Raw genomic sequence first — 14016 nt, forward strand, 5'->3', positions numbered from 1 at the left:
GTAAATCGTTGCCAACAGCAACATAAGTTTTTTATTTATATATTTTAAAAGAAGTAATGTTCAAGAGTTGTAATTCTCTTTTCCCTTCTGGAATGATCAAACCCAGCGGCTATTGGCCCAAGGTTTTCCAAGACATGTATAGTTTTTATTTTTTTAATTCCATAATTATACCAATGTTTTTCAGGGGTACTCTATCTATGTCATGGAATATAGGATATGTGCATACAAGTTTTCTCTTAAGTTGCGATGATTTTTATGCTCACTTAAACAAGCAGTAGAATCTATTAGCCTTGTATTCAAGTTCAGATTCTCTTTTGCAGTCCAAGGAATTGTGACCAAAGGTGTAGCTGTAGAGAACAACGACCAGCACAATTTTTTGTCCTTTCATTTTGTCTTCTTAAGGTGAGAGAATTCATTAAGGTGATAAAGGTAAGAGATTTGTAACATAATCGACGAAGGCGCCAGAGGAAGTGGTAGAAAGTCGTGTTTTAGGGATAATCATCCCTTTTAATTATGTAAATATTAAGTTAGTGCATTAAATAATATAAAAAGACTTGAAGAGATCAATCATTTCTTTTAATTATTTAAATATTTTATTTATTGTGCCGTTTTTTCTTTTTTTTTTTTGGATGAATATTACTGTTATACTACTTAATGTACAAAGAAGAGATAATACACGGACAATATAGAAAGAAGAGATAATATAAAAATACAAGTCTCTCCTTACGTAGCTCACAAAAGGTTAAAATCCTTTATTAACTATCCAATATCAGACTACAAAAATTGCCCACTATTATAGTTTACAGGGTTTTGAGATTTTTCTATAATGATTAGAAAATACAAACTCTTTCTTTGTTGAATACAACTTTACATGAGAAGATCATGTTGCAATATGAACATTTTTTGATAATTGATGAAGATATTCGTGAAGAAGAAAAATCAAGCAAGAAGAAGCAAAGGCTGAAGAACTTTGGAAAAATTCCAGAGACGGCTTCGCAACGATGAGGAAAAGGTTTCGCCGCAACCCGATTGAAGATTGAAGTTGTCCAGAAGTTTGCTGTCGCGTTGAGGAAAACTTCTTGACGCTGCGCGATGACAAATGGACAAGGAAACGTGAAAGCTACAACGCCTACTGCGGCATCCCTTTGTTGCAGCACATATGCGAAATTCAAGCGTTTTATTTTTAGGTAAATTCCTATCTTACAAGTTTGAATATTTGTTTTCCTTTTCCTATTGTGAGCTGAAAAAGGAAAGCAGAATTGGTTTAAAACTTTACTTTGAGTTAAAGTAAGAGAACGAAATTAAAATATGAGAGTCCTATTAGGAATAGAAATATGAATCATATATATCCCATATACTACCTATAAATATAGGGGTGAGAACCAATTCATGAGAGAATGAGAAAAAAAGTGTAAGAACACAAGGATTTTGATATAAGTGTTATTAGACACCATAAGGTAAAGTGTCCTAGAAATTAGGATTGTTCCCACCTTTTCTACTAGGTTGATGGTGTTATGTACTCTTGAATATTGTGTTTATAAAATTATATTGAAATTCTCTAAGCTGTGGATATAAACAAGTTATGACAAATCACGTAAATATCATGTTTATGTGTGTGTGTGTGTCTGATATTCTTTGCATATTGTTGTTCATTATTTTATTTTTACTCCTTCAATTTCTAACAGATCATCACTTAAATTAGGATAGAAATAACAATTTGACAAAACTTAGAAATGAAAGAAATAGATATGAGCTTGCTAGACAACATCCCATGGCTCGAAGAAGTTGAATTTCAATAACATTATGTGAAGATGAAGGATCATGAATGTGGAGGAGCTTTGAAGTAAATGCAATTAAATAGAGTTAGAAATTTTGTAAATAGTTAGTCCATAACTTCTGATTTCTATAAGCACTTGAATGGTAGATCTATGAGCTTTGTGATGAAATATGGAATGCTGAAGATATTCATGTTGGAATCAAGTTATTACTGATATAGTACTTATTCGGTTAAATGCTGTGATATTTTGTAATTAAGACTTTATTTTATTTCTATTATTGTAGTTTTGTATTTCCTTTATTATACTCACAACCATAGTATAAATTGGCTTTTGTACACGTTACAAATACATTCTTCAGCACCATTTTAGCTAATTTTGTCAAGGATTCTTTCTGTTGGCATTCTTTGGTAGTACTGTGCCTCTCTTGCCTATGGTATCAGAGCATTTTTGCTTCCACCAAAATCCTCTCTAAGCCTTTGTTTTCCTGAACCTGCAAAACAAAGCAGTAAGATTAGATTGTCTTTCCTTACAATGAAACCAAACACCACCTTTTAGCCAATAATGGATCAAACCAAAACAACAATAGCACCATATTCAAAGTCTACAGCCACCAATCACAAACCCAAATGACCAAACAAGCCCACATTACTCAACTGGCCCAACTTCCCGAACAAGCCCAACAACCAAACTAACCAAGCCCACCAAACTGGCCCATACCAACAAACTTGATCCAAGTACCAAACTGGCCTAATCCCTTTGGGGTTTATGGCTCAAAACTCTAACCTGACGGGACAAAATCGCTACCCAATTTTCTAGATCCTTCTAGCCACCACCAATCGATCGGAACCAGGGGATGCTCTTTTCTCGTCGGTTTCTAATGGATCTAAGCTTGTGCTCGTCAAACAACCCCTGGCTGGATCTCAAAACTATGCCACTTGGGCTAGAGACTTCTGGCGAGCCCTAATAACCAAAAATAAGGAAGGGTTCAACGATGGAACCCTTCCTCAAACTACTGAACCACAACTTCACCAACACTGGACTTGGTGCAACACCTTTGTTCGTGCCTAGCTTAGCAACTCCTTGACTCAAGATGTTATTGCCAGCTTGCCTCTAAGAGAAAACACCCAAGAAATGTGGGTGAACATCCAAGAGATGTATGGTTAGTTAGACCTCACCAAGATTTTTACTTTACGTAAAAATCTTCTTGAAATCGAATAGCACAACTTGTCCATAACCACGTATTTCAATCACCTTTCAGCGATTTGGAATGAACTTGATGCTATTGAAGAACCATTTGAAGGGCCATCCGTGATCCTTCAACAGATCAAGCGCATTAAGGACAAAAATCAATTAATCCATTTTTTGATTGGTTTGAATGACAATTTCCTCCGTTTCGTATGCAAATGTTAGCCACCTCACTAACGCCATCTCTCTGGTGCACTTACCAGTTGGCAATGCAAGACGAAAGCCAGAGATCGGCTTTGTCTGATTCTCAATCTGCTACGAAGGCCATTACTTTTGCCTAACAATGACAACAGTTTGAGAGAATGAAGATCAAGAATGGCAATGGCAAGGGGGGCTAGGGCAAAATGGAGGAGAAAAGATGGTTTTATATGTGACAATGGATGGACCAGATCACTCAAACTCATCCAACGATTCAAAACCAAATGGATCACTAGGGCTCAGTAATGCACACAACCCAACTTTTGTAGCTGGCCCAAATTCAACAAAAATTGCTATTGCGATTACTACAAACAGATGAACCGCACATGGGACACATGTTAAAAATTACATGGCCGCCCCAAAACCACCGGTCTAGATTCGCCACTGCTAATCAAGTAAGTCAAACTGTCACTTTTGGAAATAATACTACGACCCTTATGTTTAGCCAAGAACAATATCAATAGATTTTGCAGATGCTCAACCAAACTCCACAAGCCAACACGACGTCTTACGCAAGTACATCCTTTTGTTTTAATATTATTAGAGGAAATATTTGGATAATTGATTCAGGGCCAGTGACGACATTATTTGCAATACCAAACACTTATCCCATACATCCACTATATCCTAATTGTCCTATTTGCCCTATTGAAAAGCAATCTCGCACTACATTTCCCAAACGCACAACCTCCACCACACGCATTTTTTCTTTAGTTCATATGAACATATGGGGTCCGTATCACACAGCCAATCACAATGGCTCTAGATTCTTTATTGATGACTTTTCTTGGGGAACCTGGATTTACCTCATGCAATCTAAAACGCAGACACTCACTCACATTAATTTTTTTTTTGTCCGTGGTCAGAACCCAGTTCGATCTTTTAGTTCAACGTATTCGAATTGATTATGCTTGGGATTTTTTAAAATTTAATACTCACTATTCCACCCTGTTTTCCTCTTTTGGTATTATCCATGAAAGCTCCTGTGTCTATACCCCTTAACAAAATGACATAGTTGAACAGAAACATAAAGATCTCCTAGAGGTTGCCCATGGCTTAAAACACCAATCCAACATCCCTATCACATTTTGGGGTGAATGTGTGATCACGGCCACCTACCTGATCCATCGGATGCCAAGTCGGGTCCTCCATGGTAAGACACCCTATGAGCTTCTCTTTGGCAAACCACCTACAGTTGCTCGTGTTCGAGTTTTTTGGTGTTTATGTTATTCTACTAATTTAGAAGAGAGGGGGAGAAGGGGGGGGGGGGGGGGGCGGCGACGGGGGAGGACAGATTTTCTTCTCGCGCTACTCAATGTGTATTTATGGGCTACCCAATGTATCAGAAAGGCTATCAATTATATGATCTCACCTTACCAAAATTCTTGGTTTCTAGAGATGTGATTTTTCATGAAGACTCATTTCCTTTTAAAGACAATTCCAATTCTTGCAATCACATTCAGGATTCTTCACCTTTTTTGGAAGATCCTTCAACAAACTCTCCATCAGGGCCCTGTTATACCATGTATCCCATTCATGATCTAGAACCCTCCAAATCAGACTCAGCACCAGCTCCCGCTTCCCCTGATTTTTCTCCAAAGATATTATACCAATCCATCTCCACCTTTGAACGATCCTCTTGTGGTTCCTATTCCTACTCAGAGACGATCCATACGGACTAGCCGCCCTCCTATTTGGATAGAAGATTATGTCTGTTCTACCATTAAGACTACCGCATGTACTCCTTACCCTACTTCTAACTATGTTAGTTATGACAAACTTTTCATTGCCCATAGGATCTATGTTAGTCAGATTTCTACCCAGCAAGAGCCTTCATGCTATTCTAATGTCATCTCCCATGCACATTAGTGTCAAGCCATGGCCGATGAACTCACTGCTCTTTCTCAAAACCATACTTGGGTCTTGTTCCGAGTCCTCCTCACAAAAAAACGTATTGGCTGCAAATGGGTTTACAAGATCAACCATCGTGTTGATGCTTCAATAGAACGGTTCAAAGTCTGTCTCATTGCCAAAGGCTTCACTCATATTGCCATTTAGATTGGGGTACTTGTCCTATGGCTAGAAAGTCTCTCACAGGGTTTTATCTTAAAATCAGAGAGTCTCTCATATCATGGAAAACGAAAAAGTAGTCAACAATATCGCTATCCTCAATAGAAACTAAATATAGGGTAATGGCAAAAACAACTTGTGAGATTGTCTAGATCCTTGGATTACTAAAAGATTTAAGAGTACAGATAGGAAAACTAGTCACTTTATACTATGGCCAAAAAGCTGCCAATGATGCAGCAAATCCAATTTTCCACGAAAGAACTAAGCATATATAAATTGACTGCTATTTTGTATGAGAAAAGATTCAAGAAGGGATTATCAAAACTATGCATATATGAGCCTCAGAACAACTAGCAGACAATTTTATGAAGCCTTTATGCAGTCATCAACATTCATATTTATTACACAAGCTTCGGGTTTTCGACATATAAAAACCACCAGCTTGAGGGGGAGTGATGAAATATGGAATGCTAAAGATATTCATGCTGGAATCAAGTGATTACTGATATGGTGCTTATTTGGTTTTATGCTGTAATATTTTGTAATTAAGACTTTATTGTATTTCCATTATTGTATTATTGTATTTCCTTTATTATACTCATAGCCATAGTATAAATTGGCTATTATACACGTTACAAATACAATAATCTCTTCTCTCTTTGTTCTTGACATCTTCAACACCATCTTTGCTACTTTTGTCAAGCTTCCTTTCTGTTGGCATTCTTCGATAGTACTCTACCTCTCTAGCCTTACTTCTAGCCTAAACTCTGACACTTTGCAGTGGGGTCATAAGTTAATAAACAATATATGATTCACTGTCAACATAATTTTTCTCCTTCAACACTCAATATCCATGTAATTACGTCTTGTACAAAGCATGTATTACAAGAAATGATTCCTAACTCAAATTATTAACAATTAAGACCTAGAAAAAATTTTCAACTAATTAATTTTTGTTTTGTCATGTAATTTAACTAGTTTGTATTTTAACTTGGATGCTAGATAGATTTTGCCTACTCAGTTGGCTTCAAATCGCTTCATACATTGTATTTTAGGTGAAAAATCTTAGATACAAATGCTTTTATGCTTTTAAATTAAATCCGAACTTGCATTATTCATAGAAAAATGTAGTGAAAGAATAAATATGTTCTTGCCTAGTATTATTTGTGCACTGTATAAGATGAAACCTTTTGTGATTCATGAACCCGAATCTGTCTAGTCCAATTGTTTAGCGGCTCTTTCTAAGAGACGGGAATGTAAATAGAAAACATTGCCTGGCAAGGCCTCATAGCCTGGGGGTCGGCATCAACTTGATACATGATATACATGTTGAAATTGGTTCATGATCAATATTTACACAAGCTTTTATTTCCATGAAGTCAATTAGTTAATTACTTAATGATAGAACATTTATAAATGAACATGCATGTATATCGCTCTGTTGTTTGTGTGTCCTTATTGTGTTGTTTGCTTCTCTATATTGTTGATTGTCATCTTGGGTTTGAAATTAGTTGCTGTAGAATATTTGTTTTTGTCAAACTTATGAATTGTGTGTGTGTGCACACTTGCTGCCAATCCTTTTATTTGGCTTGACTCATCTGATGTGTGTGTGCACATCAATTCTTAGTGCACACAGTTTCCAATTCTTTTATTTGGCATGTCATATTTCCATCAGAGTTTACCTTATAAAAGGTACTGTTCAAACTCCCCATAAGCTGTGGAAATGTAAGAAACTTGATCTCTCATATTTTCTTGTGTTTAGGTGCAAATGTTACATTTTGAATGATAGAGAGAATCTAGGTAAGTTTGATTCTTGGAGTGATGAAGGAATTTTTATTAGATATTCTTCTAATAGCCGTGCATTTAGGATCTATAATATGCATTCTAAAAAAGTCTTAGAATCCATTAATGTTGTGTTTAGTGATGTAGAAGATTTTTCAAAATATTCTCAAGAATGTGAAATTTAAGACATATATATTCCTTGTGTGCCCACACAAGATGGTGTGAACACTACTGAATCTCCTAAATCTAAACCTTTGGCAAATGTGTTGTCACCTACCACTGGTGCTACAGTAACGGGATCTGCTCCATGCAAAGAATCATCTGTTGATTCATCATTCCAAAATGAGGGGATAGAGCTTGTCGTTGATCTTTATGATGAAAACCTTCAAAGTAGAAATCAAAGAAGGAAAGATCCACTAACATAGGTTCAAAAAGCTCATCCACCTTTAACTATGATTTGAGATCCAAATGAGGTAACAGTTACAAGAAGGAGAAGACAAAATGAAATTAACCATTTGTGTTATGTTTCTCTTGCAAAATCGAAGAATGTCAAACAAGCTTTGGAAGATGAAAATTGGATTGTAGCGATGCAAGAAGAACTAGAACAATTCAAAAGAAATGATGTGTGGATGCTTGTACCAAGACCAGAGGGAATCAACATGATAGGTACCAAATCGGTTTTCAAAAATAAAACTGATGAGTTTGATAATGTTGTTAAAAACAAAGCTAGGCTTGTAGCTCAAGGATATAGACAAGTTAAAGGAATCAACTTTGATGAAACCTTCACCCTTATTGATCGACTTGAATCAATCCGGTTGTTGCTGTCTATTGCCTACTACCTCAAGATCAAATTATTTCAAATGGATGTCAAAAGCGCCTTCTTGAATGGAATGCTCACTGAAGAAGTATACGTTGAACAACCTATTGGCTTTCAAGATCCCACAAACCTGATCATGTATTCAGATTGAATAAAACTCTCTATGGTTTGAAACAAGCCCCACGGGCCTAGTATGAAAGGTTGAAAACTTTCCTTTTAACTATGAATGAGGTAATGCTGACAAAACCCTTTTCATTAAGCGTGCTAACAATTAAATCATATGTGCATAGATTTACATTGATGATATTGTGTTTGGTTATACATCTCATTCACATGCCCTTGAATTCATTAGTCTGATGAAAAATGAGTTTGAGATGAGTATGGTAGGAGAATTGAATATGTTTCTTGGCTTTCAAATTAAACAAATGAACAATGACGTGTTCGTTTCCTAGTCAATGTATGCTAGAAACATGTTGAAAATATTTTGTCTTGAGAATGCAAAGCAGGCTAGAACCCCTATGAGTGCTACCCTTTAGTTGTGCAAAGATGAACATGGTAAAAGGGTAGACAATAAGATGTACCGAAGCATGATTGGAAGTCTTCTTTACTTAACTGCAAGCAGACCTAATATTTGTTTTAGTGTTGGTGTTTGTAATAGGTTTCAAAGTAATCCATCTGAATTGCACTTGAATTCAGTGAAAAGAATCATGAAATATGTTTCATGTTTGTGTGAAATTGGTCTTTGGTACTCATTTGATTCTAATAATTGTTTGGTTGGATATAGTGATGCGGATTTGGCAGAACGTTTGGATGATAGGAAAAGTATTTCAAGTGGATGTTTCTATCTTGGAAATAATCTTGTCACAAGGTACAACAAGAAGCAAAATGCAATCTCCTTATCCACTATTGAGGCTGAGTACATTACCGCAGGGAGTTGTTGCACTCAAATTTTATGGTTAAAGCAAATGTTGTATGATTATGGTATTAACCAAGATTGTGTAATAATATTTTGTGACCCGGTCCAACATTCTAGGACTAAGCACATTGACAAAAGGCATCATTTCATTAGAGAGTTAGTTCAGGAAAACATCATTGCACTTGCTCATGTGAGCACAAAACCCCAATTGGCTGATTTATTTACAAAAGCACTAGACTATAATACTTTTGTTTTCTTGAGGAAGTCCATTGGACTACTTCAACTTGAATAGTTTTTCATTTCAGTTGATGAATAAAGCTTTAACATGCTACTTTTATTTTTGTTTGTTAAGACTACTCCTTGATATGTGCTAGCACTCTAATTGTCACTTATTTTCTCTTATCTGTGTGCTAACTCTGGTATGTTGTGTCCACTGAGTCTCTTTCTATAACATGACCTTATTGCATCGTGAGTTGATTATCCATTATTGTCACCATCATGAAAGAGCTACCTTACATGAAGTGTGAANCCCTAATAAAATTAGGGATAAAAAATTGTGATTTTATAGAGATTGGCCGCATATGGCATATATATAATATATTTATACTAATAACTAGTGGGTCTCGCAATATTTATGATGGGTGAGCCTTTGCATTACACCATTACCATATTAGCTTTTAGTTTTAGTTTGATTGTGGCTTGTGGGCCATATGTATTGTACCTTTTTGATATAAAAATCATTAATTATAAATATTGGCAAATTTTTTTCAAAATCTGAGGGTAGGCCAGGCCTACTCTCAAGTATGCTGGATCCGCCCCTGTCTGGTGAGCATGAGCATGAACTTGTCCAACCGGGCACCCGTATTCGTATCCACTCAACGGGTACAGGTATCCATAGCTCAGCCCGGGTAAATTCCCACCACCGCCTTCTCCACCATTCTTAGCATCATCTTCTTTCCCACCATCTCAGCCTTCGTCACCACCGCCACCATTGGATTCTTTCTCCTCCTTTTCTTTCTTAGGTGGCACGATCTCAACGGGCCTCTTCAATCTCTCCTTCAGAGTCTCAGCCAACGCTTTAGCGTCCATTCTTCCTTGTAAAGTAACCAGCTCTTTCTGCTTGTCCAGTCATGCTCAATTCTCCTGTAATTAAGTAAGCAACGTTAAATTTTATACATGGCCAACATAATATGGAGACATTGAATACGACGCCATAACAGGAACGGTACGGAACATGAGTAGCAATGATCATTCACTCAAACTTACCTTTGGTTTTTTGCACAGTCTTCTTAATCTTCTCGATGCAACCCTTGCAGTGAAGGGCTAGCTTCAAAACCGTCGTCGTCACCGGAGAATGTAATTATTTGGTGTTACAATATAAGAGTGATTATCCTCTTTGTTAATCAATTAATTCATAATGAAGAATGTTTAGAAGTTATTTATTATAAGAAAGGAAGAAGAAAAAAGAAAAGAGTTAACGGCTTTTTTCCACCCAAATAATGGTTTAATAATACTTTTTCTTCCATAGACTTTTAAAATATTTTCCCACAAAAAAAAATACACTTTCCGGTTCAACGGCAAATAGAGAGCAAATTAGATTCATTATTTTTGGGCTTTTGAAGAAAGGAGGCCGATGAGTCTTTTGGTGGTCATGATTGATTGAAATTTGATTTGGGAGAGGTGGTTACACAAACCCTAATCGCTTATTAATTATTATCACCAAATAACCAATACCCCTTGGATCCGAATTAATTATATATAAACTCCTGAAAATTCCAGTTTAATTGGAAGGCTTTTGAAGAGAAGTCTTCTTGACGTATGAAGCAGACGGCTTGAGCTTTTTAGATTGGGCTTACGCATTTTTATCCTAGTAGATTTGGATATTCAAAGTTTACATCAAAGTCGAAAGATCCAATCCCGTCACAACTTGGGCACAGGTCAATAATTTGGATATAACTTGAGTTCTAAGAGTCCAAGTGAGATGATTGAAGATGCTTTGGAAAGCTTATAACCCGGGCTACAACTTTCATGAAGATCCCAGGCCCAAATTCAGTTGTTTTCTGACAAGAAATCAGCTCACAAGTTCCAGCCAAAAATTAATCAACTTGTTTTAGAAAGAGTAGGACTCAAAGCCTACAATTTAGGAATTTGAGTTGTAAACTGTTTGGGAGGCTTTACACACATTTTTTAGGGTTATTTGAAGGGGCTATAAATAGAACATTAGATTTTTAAGGAAAAAAAACACATACAGGGGGATTTATTCAAAAACACTTGTTGTTCTCAATTTATGATGTTTGGCTAAATTCTTTCAATTCAGTTCAAAACGATTTCAATTACTAACACATATCGATAGTATAATTGATAAAGTAATGTAATCTCTTCCCTTTCTATGGATTTGATTTATGTTATTCCGTTTTAATGGAATATGATATTTGATTCGTTTAATTTACTTCAAGCCTGGTAGATTGATTGAATTGATATCGATTACTAGAATTAGGGATTGTATTACGTAATCGATCTTTTCCTAATCATGTGAGAGCAATTAGTAATAGAACATTGTAGATAAACTTTCTATTTTATTACTTGAATAACAAAACCTAAGTTTAATAATCTGAGCTTGTGAGATTGTTGCTTAAATTAACCTATTTCATTGGAATTAAAGCAACCATTACATTAAATCTCGAGAGCTTGTTATGGTTGTCTAATGGTTAGAGACTGTTAAAGAGCATGTTTCATTAGTCAGAATTAAGGAGAATTTTTGGTAGTAGAGCTTGTTACTGCCTAGGGTTGATATTCCCATGAAATGATAGGATTGCGTTGCAATTGAGAATATACATTGATTGTGAGCATGAAATTGAATCGAGAACTAAATTTGTTTTTATATTGATTTTCATTCATAATTTTGTTATAGTAATTAATTAGATTCTTTGACTTTACAAACCCCCAATTTATATTTTGGTTATTTTGGTCAATTTGGTTATCTAGAATTTAATTTTAAACAGTTGAAATTTAGATTCAACTATTTCTTATGTTAATAATTAGAAATAAGGTTCTCATTGACTTGATAATATAACAATTTATTATTGAGTAAACAACATGTTCCCACCCAAAGATTGGTGAAAAGACAAGCTTTCACCGTAGTTTCATTTATTCCAAATCCCCACCCTTAAAGTAACATAATCAGTCAACTCCATATATGTAGGGGTACAATTACCAAACTACCCTCCCTTCTTCTTCATCTCCCACTCCTCACTCATCTCCACTGCTACTACCGCCACCCAACCACCATTGTGGCTTTTTTACAGACAAATGGTGTGCGCCGGTGGGTGAGTGGATAATGGTTGTTTTTTCAACAATCTAATCTCCCAAAATTCAACAAATCACCACTTGAAGCTCCAACCACTTGACTTTAAAACCGTTGTCTTTCTTTGAAGTGAAATGCTCCAACGGTAGCAACAACTTAAGCACATGAAGTCTTTCATCAAAACCCTCTTTCTATATTAATAAGTATAAAACTCTGCTCTGTTAGAGTATAGTATGGAACCGTCTGCCGCTGAACACATCTTGCGCGCCTTTGTGCGACAGGATTTGTTTTTCCAATTGAGATTTGATCAAAGAAGTTGATTGAATGCAGTTTGTTGGGATTTTGAGGTGTATTCGTGTGGTAGATTGAAGTTATTAGTGTTGGTGGTGGTGGTGGAGGTGGAGAGGAAGGGTTGGGTTTGCAGAAATTTTGAGAGGGTAGGGTTTATTATTTTTAGATAAAAAGACCCAAATACCTTTTAACCGTTATATTAAATGATTTTCGTTAATTTAATAGTAAAAATTTGGAATAAATCAAACCATAGGTGAAAACTTGTCATTTCGTCATTTCGCTAATCTTTGGGTGGGAACATACCCTTTACTCTTTATTATTTTATTACTTGGGAGGCACCAGGAAGGACTAATGAGGCCACTGCAAATTTCATGTATCGTCCTTTGTCACTTTGGGTTAGGAGAAAAAGATTGTGATTGTAATGGACGATAAAGAAGGTGAAGCAAAAGCGAAAGCAGACACCGCTTCATCTGTTCTCAATGTCCTTCTTTGAGCCTTCGCTTTGTCTTTTCTTAATGAATTGAAGTATGAGAAAAAAGAGTAATTTAACACTAAAGGAAAGTATAAAAAGAGCTTCATTGGTCGCGGAGCTCTCTCTTGTTTGTTCTCTGGGAAATTCGGGTCGAATTTTTCTCCTCAACTTCTTAGAATCCGGTCAAATGTTTGAAGCGAAGACGACTCGAGTAATCGGGTTTCTTGAGAGTTAAGCTTTCAACAAGATGAGTGGTCCAAAGAAGAGGACGTTTCAAACAGAGGCGTTCAAGCACCGGGTCGTGGTGGATCCGGAGTACGCAGAGAAGACGTGGAAGATTTTGGAGGATGCGATTCACGAGATTTACAATCACAACGATAGTGGACTAAACATGGAAGAGCTTTATAGGTCCATTTCTCAGCCTTTTGTGTGATAAAAATTTTTGCTTTATGTGTCAACTTTTACTGGAAATTGATTATAATTTTTCACAGATTTATTGTTTATTGATTGTTTGTTAAGTGTTTTTGAGTTGATTTTGCAAATGGGTTTTAGGTTTTTGTGTGGTTTTGTTTTGTGGGTGTTGTTCTTTGGAGATTGTGAATAGCTTTGAATTTGAACTATTGGGTTGTGAAGAATGTGTAGTGTTACAGAGAAGTTCATTATAATTGGTTGAGATGTATTTTTTGTGGTGACGGGTTCTTTCTTTTGTGTGATTATGTTTTGTGGGTATTGCTTGGAAATGATCCTAAGCAATTGTAAGAGTGTGATTAGCTAGGCTGATTGCTGAAATTTTGTCAGTTTTTTTCAGTTTTAGCAATCATTTGGCGATCAGTGAGGTGCAAGATAGAGGATTAAGTCTATATAATACTGGGAAAGCAGCTCTATTGACTATTATGTTTCGTCTGTTTACGTCGTGGAAATTGAGTTTTGGAGAGCTATCTTCTGTTGTAAATCTGTGATAATAATAAGAAACAGGAGGTCACTTGTTCAAGAATTGCCGTGTGTATATTCAGCTAGATGTATTTCTGNAATCGGACAGGGACTTCTATAAAGATCTTTCCACTCATTCATCATACTCAAAGTCGAAGCCAAGTCACGGCATGAGAGGCTCGGAAAAATAACGAGAATCGGCGTCGTGGTGGT

The 14016-nt window shown here is 36.1% G+C and overlaps 1 pseudogene; it reads left to right on the plus strand.

Annotated features, from left to right (window-relative positions):
- The first annotated feature begins 13890 nt into the window (after positions 1-13890).
- The window catches only part of LOC116131718, a 1055-nt pseudogene continuing 929 nt past the window's right edge, over positions 13891-14016 (plus strand).

The sequence above is a fragment of the Pistacia vera genome, unplaced genomic scaffold (genome assembly GCF_008641045.1).
Source record: "Pistacia vera cultivar Batoury unplaced genomic scaffold, PisVer_v2 Contig240, whole genome shotgun sequence".
NCBI lineage: Eukaryota > Viridiplantae > Streptophyta > Magnoliopsida > Sapindales > Anacardiaceae > Pistacia > Pistacia vera.